The sequence below is a fragment of the Megascapheus bottae genome, chromosome 12, assembly GCF_031878675.1.
Source record: "Megascapheus bottae isolate mThoBot1 chromosome 12, mThoBot2.hap1, whole genome shotgun sequence".
NCBI lineage: Eukaryota > Metazoa > Chordata > Mammalia > Rodentia > Geomyidae > Megascapheus > Megascapheus bottae.
The window spans coordinates 670666-688068 of NC_143520.1; positions in this window are offsets into that span (position 1 = coordinate 670666).

The window sequence follows — 17403 nt, forward strand, 5'->3', positions numbered from 1 at the left end:
AGAAAAAGATAAAGAATATTATAAAATAAAACATGACAGCTGGTGATACAGTTGGATATATCAAAGTTCCCCAAATTTTAGTCTCTGAAGAAGAAACAAAAATGGCCTATAGACACATGAAGAAATGCTCGACATCTCTGGTCATAAAAGAAATGGAAATCGAAGCAATTCTAAGATTCCACCTCACTCCAGTTAGAATGGCCAGGAACAAGAAAACTAATAACAACAGATGCTGGAGGGGATGTGGCCAGGAGGGATCACTACTGCCCTGTTGGTGGGAGTGCAAACTCATTCAACCACTATGGAAGCATTATGGCAGTGCCTCAAAAGGCTAAACAGAGAGCTCCCCTATGACCCAGCAATTCCACTACTAGGCATTTACCCAATTGTCCAGAAACAAGGACATCGTAAATCCACTAGCACAATGATGTTCATTGCAGCACTATTTACCATAGCAAATATATGGAACCAACCCAGACGTCCCTCAGTTGATGAGTGGATCAACAAGATGTGGTATTTGTCCACAATGGAATTCTATGCTGCTGTCAGAAAGAATGACATTGCCCCATTTGTAAGGAAATGGAAAGACTTAGAAAAAAATCATATTAAGTGAAGTAAGCCAGACTCAAGGGAACATAGGCTCAATGATTTCCCTCATTTGTCATATTCAGTAGAAACCTTGGTATCTCCTAGCAGAGATTTGCAATAGAGTAAAACTTAGATACATCAGGCCATATAGTATGACGCTAAATGAAAGGACCTCTAGGATACAGAAACAAAAGCCATATAATGAGTGATTGTTGTCCTTAATGTGCTATGTTATCTGTCCTCTCTTTTGCTGTCCCTTGGTTATCTCATATTGTTACTTTGTTATCTGATATATTCTATATATGCCTATTTGGTTATTTGAAATTGGATTGGGAAAGGGGGAAAACAACAGGAAGGGAGGGGGTGCGGGGGAGGGAAATGGGGACCAAGACATGAAAAAGGGTATCAATGTATGTGAAGTAGTGCACCTTCTATCTGGTGAATATAATGTAACCCTTCTATTAATTACAATGAAAATATATGAAATAAATAAATGTGCTATGCTGCTCAATCCAAGGTCTTGAGAATGCTCAATAAAATTAATCAAAGTGCTCTTTCATAATATAAGTGATCGTCTTACAACCAATTGTAAGCATGTCTCTGTATCTCTCTTTCCATGTCTGTGGAGAGAATTGACATACCTAACTTCCTCAGTTATTGTTATTTTGTCACAATGCATTTTCTCCAATTAAGAAACCCACATCAACACATTATAACTGGAATTCATTTACATTTATTTATTTTTTAATTTATCTTATTTTTTTGCCAGTCTTGGAGGTTGAACTCAGGGCCTGGGCATTGTCTTTGGACTTTGTCAAGGCTAGCGCTATGCCACTTGAGCTACAGCATCATATCCAGCTTTTTTTCTGAGTATGTGGTACCTAGGAATCAAGCGCAGGGCTTTGTGCATGGTAAGCAATCTCCCATTAGGCCATGCACCCGGCCCTATTTTAAAATTTTTATTCTCAGGGAATTCCAAGACACTTTCAGTGTAATTTATCCTATTAACAAACACTAAACATCTATAATACCAATATCTCTTTTACTATTGGACATAAAGAAAAGAACAAATCAGGCTTGACTAAAGCCTGGTGCGGGAACTCATGCCTGTAATCTTAGCTATTCAGGAGGCTGAGATCTGAGAATCCTGGTTTAAAGCCTGCCCAAGTACTAAAGAACCTGAGACTTTTATCTCCAATTAATCACTACAAATCAGGAAATGGGGCTGTGTTTCAAGGGGAAGAGCAGAAGTCTTGAGCTAAAGAGCTCAGGGACAGCTTCAGGCCCGGAGTTCAAGCTCTATGACCCTCCCAGCTCCCCCCAAATAAAAATTTGACCATTCTGCATAAAAGTTTTTGTACATTGAATATAAATTGTATAATTGTATCAAATTCTTAAGCAACAGGTACTAAGATATAGGCTTAAAATATCCTCATTTTTCCAGAATTATTTTTGAAGATTATCCTTTTTTATTATTTCCTTTGTTAACCTTTATTATTCCACGTAGTATTGTGTAAACTCATTTTATAATAATTTTGAAATTTATATGAGAACATTATCCAAAACCTGTTCTTCACCTTAAAATTATTTTGATTATTTAAGAGCCTTTGCATTTCTATGTTGTTGTTGTTGTGGGTCCTCTGGCATAGGAAAAAAACACACACAGTCATACAGGAAGCAAAGATTCTCCTGAAATCCTCCTTATTAATCCCTCACCACCTGCAATTTCAGTATATTTCAGTACATTACACTTTCAACAAGCTCGAAAGATAATAAAAAATGTATGCATGGATTTGACAGTCATTACTTTGTATTTGAAGAGAGTTTAATGGGTAGCTTTCTAAGTCCTGTAATGAATGTATATAATGTGCTAACACATTTACTTAATAGTCATTTACAGAAAAATTTCACAGTATTCAATGTCTGTATCTTATATACATTTTATTAGTTCTATTTACATTTGCTTACGATTACTTGATGGTATAATATTTTTTTTCTTTTTTGGCCAGTCCTGGGCTTGAGCTCAGGGCCTGAGCCCTGTCCTTGGACTTTCTCAAGGCTAGAGCTCTACCACTTGAGCCTCAGAACCACTTCCGGCTTTTTTCTATGTATGTGGTACCGAGGAATCGATCCCGGGTCTTCATGCATGCTAGGCAAGCACTTTAACCACTAGGCCAAACTCCCGGCCCCTACTTGATGGTATATTATAAAGGTATTTTTTATTTAAATTTCTTAAATAATGTATTTGGATGCATATGTATTTGTGTATGTACATGGGTAGGTTTGTATGTGTTTGTATGTGGACAACCATTTGAATCTATTTAAGGACAGTTTTGACAACTGTAACATGCTAAGATTTTGGCTGGATTTATGCTGTAGCAAGTTAGGAAAATGTTACAGTGACATGACATTGTTTTTGCCTATCCATGAACATGAAATATGTCCTCATTAATTAAGAAATTTGTTGAGTTGGTACATCAGAGATTGATTTGTAGATCAAGTTCTTAATGTACTTATTTTACATAACATATTTTGTTATATTTATGTTTGTTTTGATGCTATTATAAATGGAATGAAAATTCCATTCATCTATTGCTGATATATTCAAAAGTAGTACATTTTTGCTAACCATGTTCCTAAAATTACTTATTGATTTTAGGAGCTTTTCATTTTGTAATTTATCATTTTGTATTGTCTGCATTGGTAATTGTGGTATCTGCAAACCAAGAAGTTTAATTACATTTTTTAGTCAGTATATCCTCTGTTTTCTGTTTATTTCTTCTTATAGTTATCATACTGATCATTTACTTATTTATTTTTGAGTTATTAAGTTTGAGCCTTCTGTTTGCTACACAGGTCTGAGCCATGCCTCTATCCTATACTGCTCTGGATATCTTTAAGAAAGATTTGGTTTTTACATAGGCTAATGGGCTGAGACAGATTTTTAGAGAATTATATTTTATCATTGTATAATGTCCTTGATAAATTCATTTGCCCCGAGTCTGCCACACCTGAAATTAATCTATCTTTATTTAGATTTTCATCACATTACTTCATTCACTTCTTTTAATGTGTCTTTATGTTTAAAGTTCTATCCTTCAAGAAATATGTGATGAGACATTTTAAAAATTCTTCCCTGATAATGGATGTTTTATGCTATATTTAGTATTGTATCTTTAATGTTATGCTTGATATGTTTGAATTAATAACTTCTATATTTGTAACACTTTTCCTGTTTATTAGCTTAAATTTTGTTTATTTTTACAGTGTTTACTTCCATTAGTATTATTCCTTAGATATTTGTGTTTATGTACCTATATATATATATTTGTCATCCCCCATATTTCATCCTTAACTAAAATATTCACTCTTGACTTCCACTTCTCTCTCTTTTGTATAAGATACCAATGAAATAATTATATTTGAATCTTTGTTAATACATTTTCTTATGTTTCCCCTTATGTGTAGGTTTCATTGTTTCCTGTCTCTTAACCATTTGTATGGCTGGTTAATTTTTATTTTAGCTTTGAGTCATGAAAATTTTTACACTGACTTAACAACCAGATGAAATGGATCCCTTATTAAGGACTTTTTTATATAGTTTTCCAACAATATGACCTAAAAATGAGTCTATAAGATTATGAGAGTAAAGACAATAAAGATGACAATTTTTATTATTTATACATGCATGAACTTATATTGTGTCTTTAAGTTAGCTAATAATTCAAAGTCAAAATCACATTTTTATTTTTGTTTTGTGGAGTTCTTTTTTTATAATTTTTATTGTAATTAATAAAAGGGTTACATGATATTTGCCATATAGAAGGTGCATTAATTCACATACATTGATACCCTTTCACATGTCTTGGTACCCTTTACCCTCCCCCCTTACCGCCCCTCCCCCCGTCTTGGTTTTCCCCCCTTCCCTATCAAATTTCAAATAACCAAACACAAATAAATTCAATATATCAGATAACAAAGTGAGATACTATAACAATATGAGATACCCAAGAGACAGCAATTGTCAACCTTTTCAACATTCTCATCCACCTTACTTATTCCACTCCTCTGTCACTTTTCGTAACGTTTAGGTTAAATATTAAATTTTTTCTATTTAACAATGTACATTATGTATAAAGTGCATCTTGACCACATTTCATCCCTCTTTGATATACTTCTTCCCTTATTTTTCTCAATTCTGTGGTATATGAAATATTCTTTTACCTACATTTTACTCATTTTTCTAATTCTTCTACCTCTCTCTTCCCCTTTCCTTTGCAAGTACCCATTTCCTGGTACTTCTTCTGTTGAGCTTTTGTTTAGTTTTTCTAAAATATTATATTATTTGAGTTCCACATACAGTCTATTATATTTTATTTAATTCAATTATAACTGCTTACATACCACTAGTATGTTTACTTGTAGATTTATAGCCACAACAGAAACTTCTGACAATGAGATTTTTGTTGAGTTTGATTCAAGATGTGATGATCAATTCCCTATCTTCATGAAACATGAGTTAATACCAAAAATAATCAAATTAGCAAATAATTGTAGTTTATTATAACAAAGGCAAATTGTTGCCTTGGTGCATATATAAGATTATAAATGTGAGTGACTACCTTAGATGTGATGATTGTAAGATGAAGTAATCAAAGATTTGTAAAACTTGTTTCAGGAACAGAGAAAATAAGTGTGAAATTGCAAGATGAGAGTTGTCTGATGTGCTCAAAAGTCTGAGAGGACAGTTAGCAAAGGGAGATTATAAAGAATAAAAATAAGGGAGTACAAAGATATTCTGAGTACTATACTGGCTGGTCTTCCAGAGTAACCTTGGTGATGGTATGTATTCTAAGAAAGGTTTACTTACCTTTTTCATCATTATGCAAAGTTCATGCAGTAATCTTTCACACACTTAGATGGTACAGGTCAGTCACAGGATATGGCCTCTTAACACAAGCAATGAAGACAACAGATGTCTGTTGTCATATTGAACATTTTTAATTTGAGCAAGGAAAGACAGTGGACTCACTTTAGCACATGCATGTGTCTAGATCATATGTACATATTATATATGTACATATATATGTACATATATGTGGTTATATATAATTATATACACATATATACATAGAATAGCATTTTAAGCAAACATTTTTAAAGTACACTCTTCAAAAATAATAGTAAAATAAATACAGACAAATAAATTGTAATGTATCATCCTTAGGAGGGCTGTGTAAAGAGTGGGCTCTTTCCCAAAGATTTCTTTATTGCAATTAAGTAACTATATATTTTACAGTAATATAAAATACATATACTTAGGTAAAATCACATGCATATTTAACATTCACACTGATAGGTATCATCATTCTAATTAAAAAGCTTATGAATAATGAAAACTACAAAAACCTCAAGTTTTACATAAGAAAAAAGTTTAACTCTTTGTACATTAGCAATAAAACCATTTCTTCCAGACAGGGTAATATGTACATTCCGTTACTTTTGCTTAGTTTCAGCTGTTCCTTGTTCTCTCTCATTCCCTCCCTCCCATTATCTACCTCGAATTATTTAGTTCATTTTCATCAGAGTGGGATTTTCAACTCAATATATTGGTTTATCTATTCTGTATTCAAGCATACTTGAAGATCTTTTTTTATTATATATACTATTGTATAATCATGTCATCATAGTTATCTATGTTTGATGGGAATTAAGATTCTCTAGTTGTATTGCAAGAGATAGTATTTTTATGTCTTCCAGCATATACAATGTACATACATGTGCATATATTTATGCATATATATTCGTGTATGTGTATATTTAGCAATCATAAATATGCATCCTGGAAAGTATAAAAAGTGGGATGGGTGAGTCACAGGATACACATATGGACAGCTTTAAGTATTCTGAGAGAGATTATTTTGAAATGATTGTAAAATTTATATTCCTACCAGACATTTTTAATTTTCCATTCTTATCTTCTTCCTTGGATAGAGTCTATTTTTGTATACTTTTATTTCAATTTAAATTTATTCTCCATCTTTATAATAATATTGGTTATTATTGCATTATTCATGAATCATTGTATAATAATTTGGGTTTATTCTAAGTGTATTCTCACTGGCTCTTAGTTATCTCAATAGCTTCTTGGCTTTTAGTGAGCTTCATTCTTGCAGCATCATTTAACTGATGATGGTCTCTGTCATTCATATGACTTGCTCTTGCTTTCAGATGATAGAATTTTAATTATGAGGTGAAACACATTACAGTATATAAAACAGGCCTGTGTATCTACATGTGTATTTGTGCAATTATGCCTACAGGTATAGACAGAAACATTTTTGCTCAGTCTTTTAAAAGGAAGTTGTGCTGGTAAAGATTAGATGGGATGTTTTCTCTGAAAGAGAAAAGGCATGACCATTTGCTGAAATCCTTTGAAAATGTTGAGGCTTATTACAAGTTTGCAGACAGAGAAAGTGAATATTTAGACTAGTTTTATGGTTAATATTTAAGGGAAAAAAAGTAAAATATATGCACAAGCATGTGAAAGAATGGGCCATGTTTAGAGATCCATAGAATAGGCAACAACAGATAAGGTGTTCATAGGAGACAGTACTGGCAGGAAGAGAAGCCATTGTAAAAGAAAACTGGGGAAAGAGATGACAGAATATTGTAGATTTTAAATTGAGCTATCTTGTTTTATTCTTAGAGTGAGAGAGAACACTTGTTAAATGCATATTAAAGGCCATGCATGGGCCTGTTATTGGGACAAAGTCAATCTAGTAATAAGTGAATAAATTGCAGACTTAAAAAGTTCTTTGAAAAAAGATAAACACATCTTTTAACAATATTAAAAGAAAATAAACTTCAATGGGACAAAGTTTAACTGTAAGGAGTTAAAGAAATTTTAAGTGTATTCTTTAAGAAAGAATAATATTAACCTTCAGGAGAAATGTTGTTAATATCAGCAACATACTATAGTAAGAAACTTAATTTGAGACTGCTTTTCAATCAATGTAAAGAGAGAAATGAAATGAGAATTTTGTCTAGAATTTATACACGCACCCTGCCTCATCTTAAATAAAGTCAAGCCAGGCACATACTGGTGTTTTCAATTTTCCCAGAAATTCAATAGTTTTTCTTTATTTTCATAGTAGGCATAGAGCTTTTTAGATAGATACTTGTGACTGTACAGCCTAATCCTATTATGAAGACATTTCTTTCTATATTCAAGTATATTAGGTATTTGGGGAATAACTGTTGTAGTTTCTAAAGGATTCTTATCCACAGTGATCTCTGTGGAAGTGACTTTAATATCTTTGGAAGATAAGTACACTCTGGCAGAATACAACAAATAAATGTTTTATCCTTAAAAGGCTTAAAAGCAAAACTAAACAAAACACACATTTAATTTAATGATTCTAATATTTTCATGGATAATATCTTCATTACTAAACAATATGTGGCAACCTAGCTTCTAAATAATTGTTGCAGTTACTGAGTTTTACTTCAGATAATCCTTACTTTGTGTTTTATTTTTCATGCACACATGTCAGTGAGCATGCCAGTGTTGCAATAGCACATTTCATATTTTAATGAACATGATCTGTTGAGATTGAGTAGTCACATAAAGAATAAATCTCACTGTAGGTTCTTCACACACTTTTATGTGACTAGCAGTTGGATATCACCATCAACCATCAAGCAAATTACTTCTATCAGTGACTGCCAGTGATTTACCACTGTATCTGTTATTCAGAATTAATAGACAGTAAGTCTAAATATGTATGATGTCCTTGTTTCATGGTGATAAACTGACATAAAATTTCAAATGAATAAAAGAATAAGGCATTGGCCAACGAATATAGCCTAATGAGTCTTAACTCTGACAAACTTGTGTGGAATGTAAATGAAGAAACAGAACAAATATTTGACCACAGAGATAGTGAACACTGTAACTAATTCTAGAGACCAGAGGTGCAGAAAGGAGTCCTTACTGGGACAAAATTCAGACATAGGAGGGAAAATACTTGCAAGGAATAAACAGTGGCAACATTCTAAAGGAATCTGTACATTAAATGAATGTTAAAAACTACAGGTAAAGGAACATGGCAGCGGTTCAGTGTAAGTCGTTCTGAGCTCCCACCAAGATACAAATTCTGGCAGCTTAGGGGACAGTTCTTTACCAAAAATTGATCCTAAGTAAACTTTAGCTCCACAGAGATCTCAGTCAGAGAGGAAAAGGCAGAACACCAGCGTGAGAAGAGAGCATGGAGCCCCGCCAGCCATGGAGCAGACAGCGCTTCTTGGCAGCACAGACCTGCCAGCTGCAGACAGAGCCACACAGAGCCTGCACAAGCCCAGAGCCGACTCCCAGCTGTGCACAGACCTGCCAGCTTCATGGAACCAGAGAATGCAGCAGTTTGTGAGTACCTCCGAGGAGAAGTTTCCACTTTTGCTCCAGGAACGTTATTGGGAAGGAAACCCCTCCCCCACAAGCTGAGAGCAGCGCCATCTTGACTGCTGGCAAAGACCTGGCCCAAGCAATTGGAGCCTGAGTCAATTCAAATCTAGGAAATATGAGAAAACTCTACAGGAGGACCAAGATACAATTAAGAAGCCTAATTTAAGGCTAACTAGTACTGAGGAGGGTCTGGAGAAAGAGGTCAATGGTATTGGAAATATACTTCAGGGAATCATCTCAGAGAACTTCCCAAATATCCAGAAGGGAGGGTCAATCCAGATACAAGAAGCTTTTAGAACCCCAAACAGACCTGACCAGAAAAGGATCTCCCACCGCCACATTATCATCCGAACTGGATCAATAGAGACCAAAGAAAAAATCCTGAAAGCAGCAGGGAGAAGAGAAAAATCACCTATAAAGGCAAACCAATCAGAGTAACCCCAGATTTCTCAGCAGAGACCATGCAAGCAAGAAGAGATTGGAAGGATATATGTCATGCTCTGAAGTCAAATAACTACCAACCAAGAATACTGTACCCAGCCAAGCTCTCACTCATAACTGAGGGAACAATAAAAAACATTCCATTCCAGGGAAATGCTTCAACATTATGTAGCAACCAAACCAACATTACAGAAAATTCTCAAAGATGTTCTACACAAGGAAAACCAACACAAATGTAATACAGAAAAAGAAATGGCAACTAAAACTCATACCATCTAAGTACCACAAGTACTGTCAAGACACAGGCCCTAAGGAAATCTTTGAAAAGTAACTGGAACTAATAAATATTTCTCAATCCTGACTCACAATATCTATCGACTTAACTCTCCTATTAAATGACATAGACCATCTAGTTGGATCAAAAAGCAAGAGCCATCGTTCTGCTGTCTTCAAGAGACACATCTTAACCAAAAAAACAAACATTTTTTGAAAGTGAGAGGTTGAAAGAAAGTTTATCAAGCTAATGGCCCCCATAAACAGGCTGGAGTTGCCATCCTCATATTAGATGAAATAGACTTCAAACCAAAATTAGTGAGAAAAGACAAAGAAGGTTACTACATACTACTAAAGCGATCGTTCCTCCAGGAGGACATAACCATCCTAAATATCCACACACCTAAACCATAGCTCCGAACATTATCAAGCAAACTTTACTTTCAATGAAACCATACATAGATCGAAACACAGTGATTGTTGGTGACTTTAACACACCACTCTCACCTATGCACAGATCAACCAGGCAAAAACACAACAGAAAAACTTTAGAATTGAACAACTGTATAGACCAACTAGATCTAATAGACATCTGCAGATTATTCCACCCAGCAATAAAACAACATACTTTTTTTCAGCAGCACATGGAACATTTTCCAAAATAGACCACATTTAAGGGCATAAAACAAACATGGGCAGATTCAGAAACACTGAAATTATTCCCTGCACTCTCTCAGACCACAAGGGCATCAAATTGGAACTGAATACCCATCTCCAACAACGAAAACCCGGTAAATCATGGAGACTAAACAACACATTGTTGAATCACCAATGGATCATCGAAGAGATCAGAACAGAAATCCAACAATTTATGAAATTTAACAAAAAGGAGCACACAAAATACCTGCACCTTTGGGACATGGCAAAGTCAGTACTCAGAGGATAATTTGGAGCTTTGAGTGCTTACATTAACAAATTGGAAAAATCGCAAATCAACAATTTAAAGTCGCACCTTAAGTTCTTAGAAAAAGAACAACAAACCAACCATAATCCCAGTAGAAGGAAGCAAATTGTTAAAATCAAAGCAGAATTAAATGAACTGGAGTCCAAAGAAATTATAGAAACAATCAACAAAAGAAGTTGTTGTTTCTTTTTAAAAAGTAACATAATTGACAGACCCTTAGCAAATCTTACCAAAAAAAGAAGGGAGTATACTGAAATAAACAAAATCACAGCCGAAAATGGTAACATCATGACAGAAATTACTAAGATCCAGAGCATCATGAGGGAATACTTTAAAAACCTTTACGCCAACAAATTTGAGAATCTAGAAGAAATGGATGAATTTCTAGCCCATATTAACATACCCACACTGAACCAAGAAAAACTAACCCAACTAAACTGGCCTATTTCGAGCACTGAAATAGAAATGGCCATAAGAGATCTTCCACCTAAGAAAAGCCCAGGGCTAGATAGATTCACAGCAGAATTCTATAAGGTCTTCAAAGCAGAGCTCACACTAGTACTCCTCAAGCTCTTCAACAAAATTGAAAATGAAGGTTCTTTACCAAACTCATTCTATGAAACCAATATAACCCTCTTCCCTAAACCAAACAGAATCATCAAAGATGAGACCCATTTCTTTGATGAACATTGATGCAAAACTCCTCACCAAAATACTTTCCAAGCTTCTACAACAACTCATCAAAAAAGCTGGTTCAACATATGCAGATCAATTAATATAATTCAACACATCAACAGGAGCAAAGAAAAAAATCACATGATTGTCTCAATACATGCAGAAAAGGCATTTGACAAAATCCAACACCCGTTTATGTTAAAAGCTCTGGAGAAACTAGGAATCCATGGAAAATCCCTCAGTATAATAAAGGCTGTGCATGACAAACCCACAGCTAGTTTTATACTTAATGGCAAAAAGCTACAGACATTACCTCTAAAATTAGGAATGAGACAAGGATGCCCACTCTCTCTACTTCTCTTTTACATGGTATTAGAATTCCTAGCCAGAGCAATAAGGCAAGAAGCAAGCATAAAGGTGATCCAAATAGGGAAAGAGGAAGTAAAACTTTCCCTGACTACAGATGATATGATTCTGTATTTAAAGAACCCTATAGATTCCACTCCCAATCTCCTTGAGCTGATTCAAAACCTTGGCAAGGTAGCAGGGTATAAAATTAACCCTCAGAAATCAAATGCCTTGCTATATGCCAACAGTGAGAGGAATGAGGTAACAATAAGGAAAGCAACTCCTTTTGCAATAGCCTCAAAGAAAATAAAGTACCTAGGAATTATCTTAACTAAGAATGCAAAGGATCTCTTTGATGAAAACTTTAAAACCCTGAAAAAGGAAATTAAAGCAGAACTGAGGAAATGGAAAAACCTCCCATGCTCCTGGATTGGAAGAATCAATATCGTGAAAATGACAATCTTGCCAAAGGCTATCTACAAATTCAACGCAATACCCATCAATATCCCAATGTCATTCTTTAAAGAAATAGAAGAGGCAATCCAAAACTTCATATGGAATAATAAAAATTACTTCTTAGCAGAAAGAACAGTGCAGGATGAATTTCAATACCAAACTTTAGACCCTACCACAGAGCTATAATTATCAAAACACCTTGGTAGTGGCACAAGAACAGGCTGAAGACCAATGGAATAGAACTGAGGACCCAGATATTAAACCAGAGACCTATGCTACCTAACCTTTGACAAGGGAGCCAAAAAAATAGAATGGAAGAAAAACAGCCTCTTCAACAAGTGGTGCTGGCAGAATTGGTTAAGCACCTGCAAAAAACTAAAGTTGGATCCTTCTTTGTCACCCTGCACTAGAATTAACTCCAAATGGATCAAAGACCTGGAGGTAAAAGCTGACACACTGAAAACTTTACAAGACGGAATAGGAGATACTCTAGGTCTACTTGGCACAGGTCGAACTTTCTTAATAACGACCAAGAATCACAAAAAAAAACACAGAAAGGCTGGATAAGTGGGACTGCATTAAACTGCAGAGCCATGGTATGGCAAAGGACATAGCTAGTAAATTAATTAGGAAGCCTACAAAATGGGAGAAGATATTCATTAACCATACAATGGACAAAGGCCTTATATCTAAAATATATCAACAGCTCAAAGAATTGAATCAATACAAAACTAATCTCCAAAGAAACAACCATCCCAGTAAAGGATGGGCCAAAGACTTAGAGTCTTCTCTGAAGAAGAAACAAAAATGGCCTATAGACACATGAAGAAATGCTCGACATCTCTGGTCATAAAAGAGATGGAAATCGAAGCAACTCTAAGATTCCACCTCACTCCAGCTAGAATGGCCAGGAACAAGAAAACTAATAACAACGGATGATGGAGGGGATGTGGTCAGGAGGGATCACTACTGCCCTGTTGGTCGGAGTGCAAACTCGTTCAACCATATGGAAAGCAGTATGGCAGTTCCTAGAAAGACTAAACATAGAGCTCCCCTATGACCCAGCAATTCCACTATTAGGCATTTACCCAATTGTCCAGAAACAAGGACATAGTAAATCCACTAGCACAATGATGTTCATTGCAGCATTATTTACCATAGCAAATATATGGAACCAACCCAGACGTCCCTCAGTTGATGAGTGGATCAACAAGATGTGGTATTTGTCCACAATGGAATTCTATGCTGCTGTCAGAAAGAATGACATTGCCCCATTTGTAAGGAAATGGAAAGACTTAGAAAAAAATCATATTAAGTGAAGTAAGCCAGACTAAAGGGAACATAAGCTCAATGGTATCCCTCATTTGTCATAATCAGTAGAAACCTTGGTCTCTCTTAGCAGAGATTTGCAATAGAGTAAAACTTAGATACATCAGGCCATATAGTATGACGCTAAATGAAAGGACCTCTAGGATACAGAAACAAAAGCCATATAATGAGTGATTATTGTCCTTAATGTACTATGTTATCTCTTATCTCTTTTGCTGTCCCTTGGTTATCTGATATTATTACATATTTCACTTTGTTATCTGATATATTCTATATATGCATAATTGGTTATTTGAAATTGGGTAGGGAAGGGGGGAAAACAAGATGAGGGGTGGAGGTGGTCAGGAGTAAAATGGGGACCAAGACATGAGAAAGGATTTCAATGTATGTGAATTAATGCACCTTCTATCTGGGGAATATAATGTAACCCTTCTATTAATTACAATAAAAAATAGATGAAAAAAGAACAGTTATATATAACACTTTTGCATAAAAAAACCATTGGTAATAAATACTGGAAGATGATTCCCAACTTAGAATCAAATACAACAATTGTTGATGTGGAGAAAATATGTCCAGATGATATCACAATTATATATCAAAATGAAAATAAATTGGTTTCTTTATCAAGAAGTACTCAGTTTAATTTCAATATCTTATTAGCTTAGACTTTATGGCAATGGAAACCTAATGTGAAATATTTCTATACAGATTTTAAATTCATTATGGTATGCATTCTACTATTATAATAATAAATAACATTCAAATTGGAAAGTTTGAAAAAAACATAAAACAATGTCCTTTAAAGAAATTCCTGAAAAATATATGTAAATTATTCATATACATGCATTTCTTTTTCTTTAATATATTTATCAGTTTATTATTTAAATATAACCTAGTAATCTTGTTCATGTTAATAAGTATGGGTTATAGTATAATTTTTCATTTCTGCATAGTATAGTGTTCTATGAAGATAAGATATTTTATCAACAATTTTTATTGAGCAATGACATGGAAATTTTCAGTCATTATATTAAAATTAATTTTACTCCTATTCCTCCTCCATCTCCTCTTTCCTTTTCAGTTTTACAGACTGAATTCAAAGCTTTGCACATGCTAGAGATAATCCAGACTCCTATTCCTCACTCTTACAATAACAAAATTAACTACCATTTAATTTTATTCTGGCTCCATGTTTCAGTAATTTATAATAAATAATATTTAAAAACTTTAAAATATAATAGTGTACCATTCATGAAATATACAGCATTTGAAAAGGAACTACAAGCTGAAGCTAAGTAATTTAATAGAAATAATTTTTTCATAAAGATATCGTTGGTTTCACACTTTACCATTAATTTCCAAGTAAGTGACCTATAAAAATAAGTTTTTTTATTATCAAGTCTGTATTATTCTCACCAAACGTCATATGAAGTATATTTCCCTTATTCTCTCACCTTAAAATTATGAAAATTGATTCTCTAGACAGGATATTACACTAAGGCTACTAGTGTGTACGTACATGTCATGCCTATTTAAAGGTCATGTGGGAAGGAATTACTACAGCATAACTCTTATGAAGCTGAGAAGCCTGTTTACATTAAAGCAGAGTTTTAAGTTATCAGTTGCTTGTAACTTGAGATTCATTTCTTCAAATAGCAACTGTTATTTTGTTTCAGACCAAATTATATAGTTAACCTGAGAAGCATGTTTTTCCTACATTATATTTGAATATTCAGAGGTTAACAAATAATTGGAAAAAAGCCATAACCCTGAGAAAGAACCTTTTTGGTATATGAATGAGATTAGCTCTAAAGTAATATAGATTTAAGACTACATTGGATGGATGTCAGGATTTTTTTAATAACACTGGTACATGATTGATATTGTATTAAAGATTGAGTTATGAAGTAGCCAGATACAGTCAGACAACTATGAACTGTACAACATTCTATGTTCAACTGCACTCTTGCTACAGACATGTATTCACAAGCACACACACATACACACACATATGAACACTCATACATATCCATTTATATGGTACCATACATGCATTGCCATGTTTAATAGCACAGAAATAATAAATATAACTCCATAAAGAAACAGAAATATGGGGAAATATATTAACTACTTAGAAATTAACAATGATAGCATAAAAATTTGTAAAATATTATTTCGGTCATGTCAAAAGGCTTCAGTTTCAATAATATAAATCAGAGGAAAAATACAGTTATAATGCATATAAATGGAAATCTGTGTGTTTTGACCAGTATTACTATACTATACTATACTATACTATACTATACTATACTATATGGCCTTATGTATCTAGTTTTGTTCCATTGTAAATCTCTGTTAGGAGAGCCCATGGTTTCTACTGATTATGACAAATGAGGGAAACCATTGAGCCTATGTTCCTTTGAGTTTGGCTTAGTTCACTTAATATGATTTTTTTTTCATAACTTCACAAACATTGATACCCTTTCTCATGACATGGTCCCCATTTCCTTCCCAACCTCCCCCTGCTTATCTTGATTTCCCCCTTCCCTATCCAATTTCAAATAACAAATTAAGCACATATAAAAGATATCAGATAACAAGGTGAAATATTATAACAATATGAGATAACCAAGGGATGGCAAAAGAGATGAGCAATAACATAGAACATTAAGGACAACAGTCACTCATTATATGGCTTTTGTTTCCTTATTCTGGAGGTCCTTACATTTAGTGTCATACTATTTGGCCTAATGTCCCTAGATTTTGTACTATTGTGAATCTCTGCTAGGAGATCCCAAGGTTTCTTCTGGTTATGACAAATGAGGGAGACTATTGGGCCTATATTCCTTTGAGTCTAGCTTACTTCACTTAATATAACTTTTTCTGTCTTTCCATTTCCTTACAAATGAGGTGATGTCATTCTTTCTGACAGCAGCATAGAATTCCATTGTGGACAAATACCACATCTTGTTGATCCACTCATCAACTGAGGGACATCTGGGTTGGTTCCATATATTTGCTATGGTAAATAGTGCTGCAATGAACATCGTTGTGCTAGTGGATTTACTGTGTCCTTGTTTCTGGACAATTGGGTAAATGCCAAGTAGTGGAACTGCTGGGTCATAGGGGAGTTCTATGTTTAGTCTTTTGAGGAACAGCCATATTGCTTTCCATACTGGTTGAACAAGTTTGCGCTCCCACCAACAGTCTATACAGTTGTTCAATTCTTAGGCTTTTCTGTTGAGTTTTTGCCTGGTTGATTTGTACATAGCTGACAGTTGTCTGTTAAAATCACCAACAATCACTGTGTTTCTGTCTATGGGTCATTTTAGTGAAAGTAAAGTTTGCTTAATGAAGTTTTGTGCTCTGGGATTAGATGTGTAGGTATTTAGGATGGTTATGTCCTTCTGGGGAGAGATCCCTTTATTAGTATATAATAACCTTCTTTGTCTTTTCTCACTAATTTTAGTTTGAAGTCTATTGTATCTGATATGAGGATGGGAACTCCAGCCTGTTTATGGGGGCCGTTAGCTTGGTAAACTTTCTTTCAACCTCTCACTTTCAAAAAATATGGTTTTTTGAGAAAGATGTGTCTCTTGAAGATCGCAGAGTGATGGATCTTTCTTTTTGATCCAACTAGACAGTCTATACAGAGTTAAGTCCATTGATACTGAGAGGATTGAAAAATATTTACTAGTTCCTGCTATTTTTAAAAGCTTTCATTAGGTTCTGTGGCTTGACATTTCTTTCAGTACTTGGCTGGTATGATTTTTTAGGTGCCATTTCCATATCAGAATCATGTTTGTGTTGGTTTTCAATTTTGAGAATTTTCTGTAATGCTGGTTGGGTTGCTATGTAATTT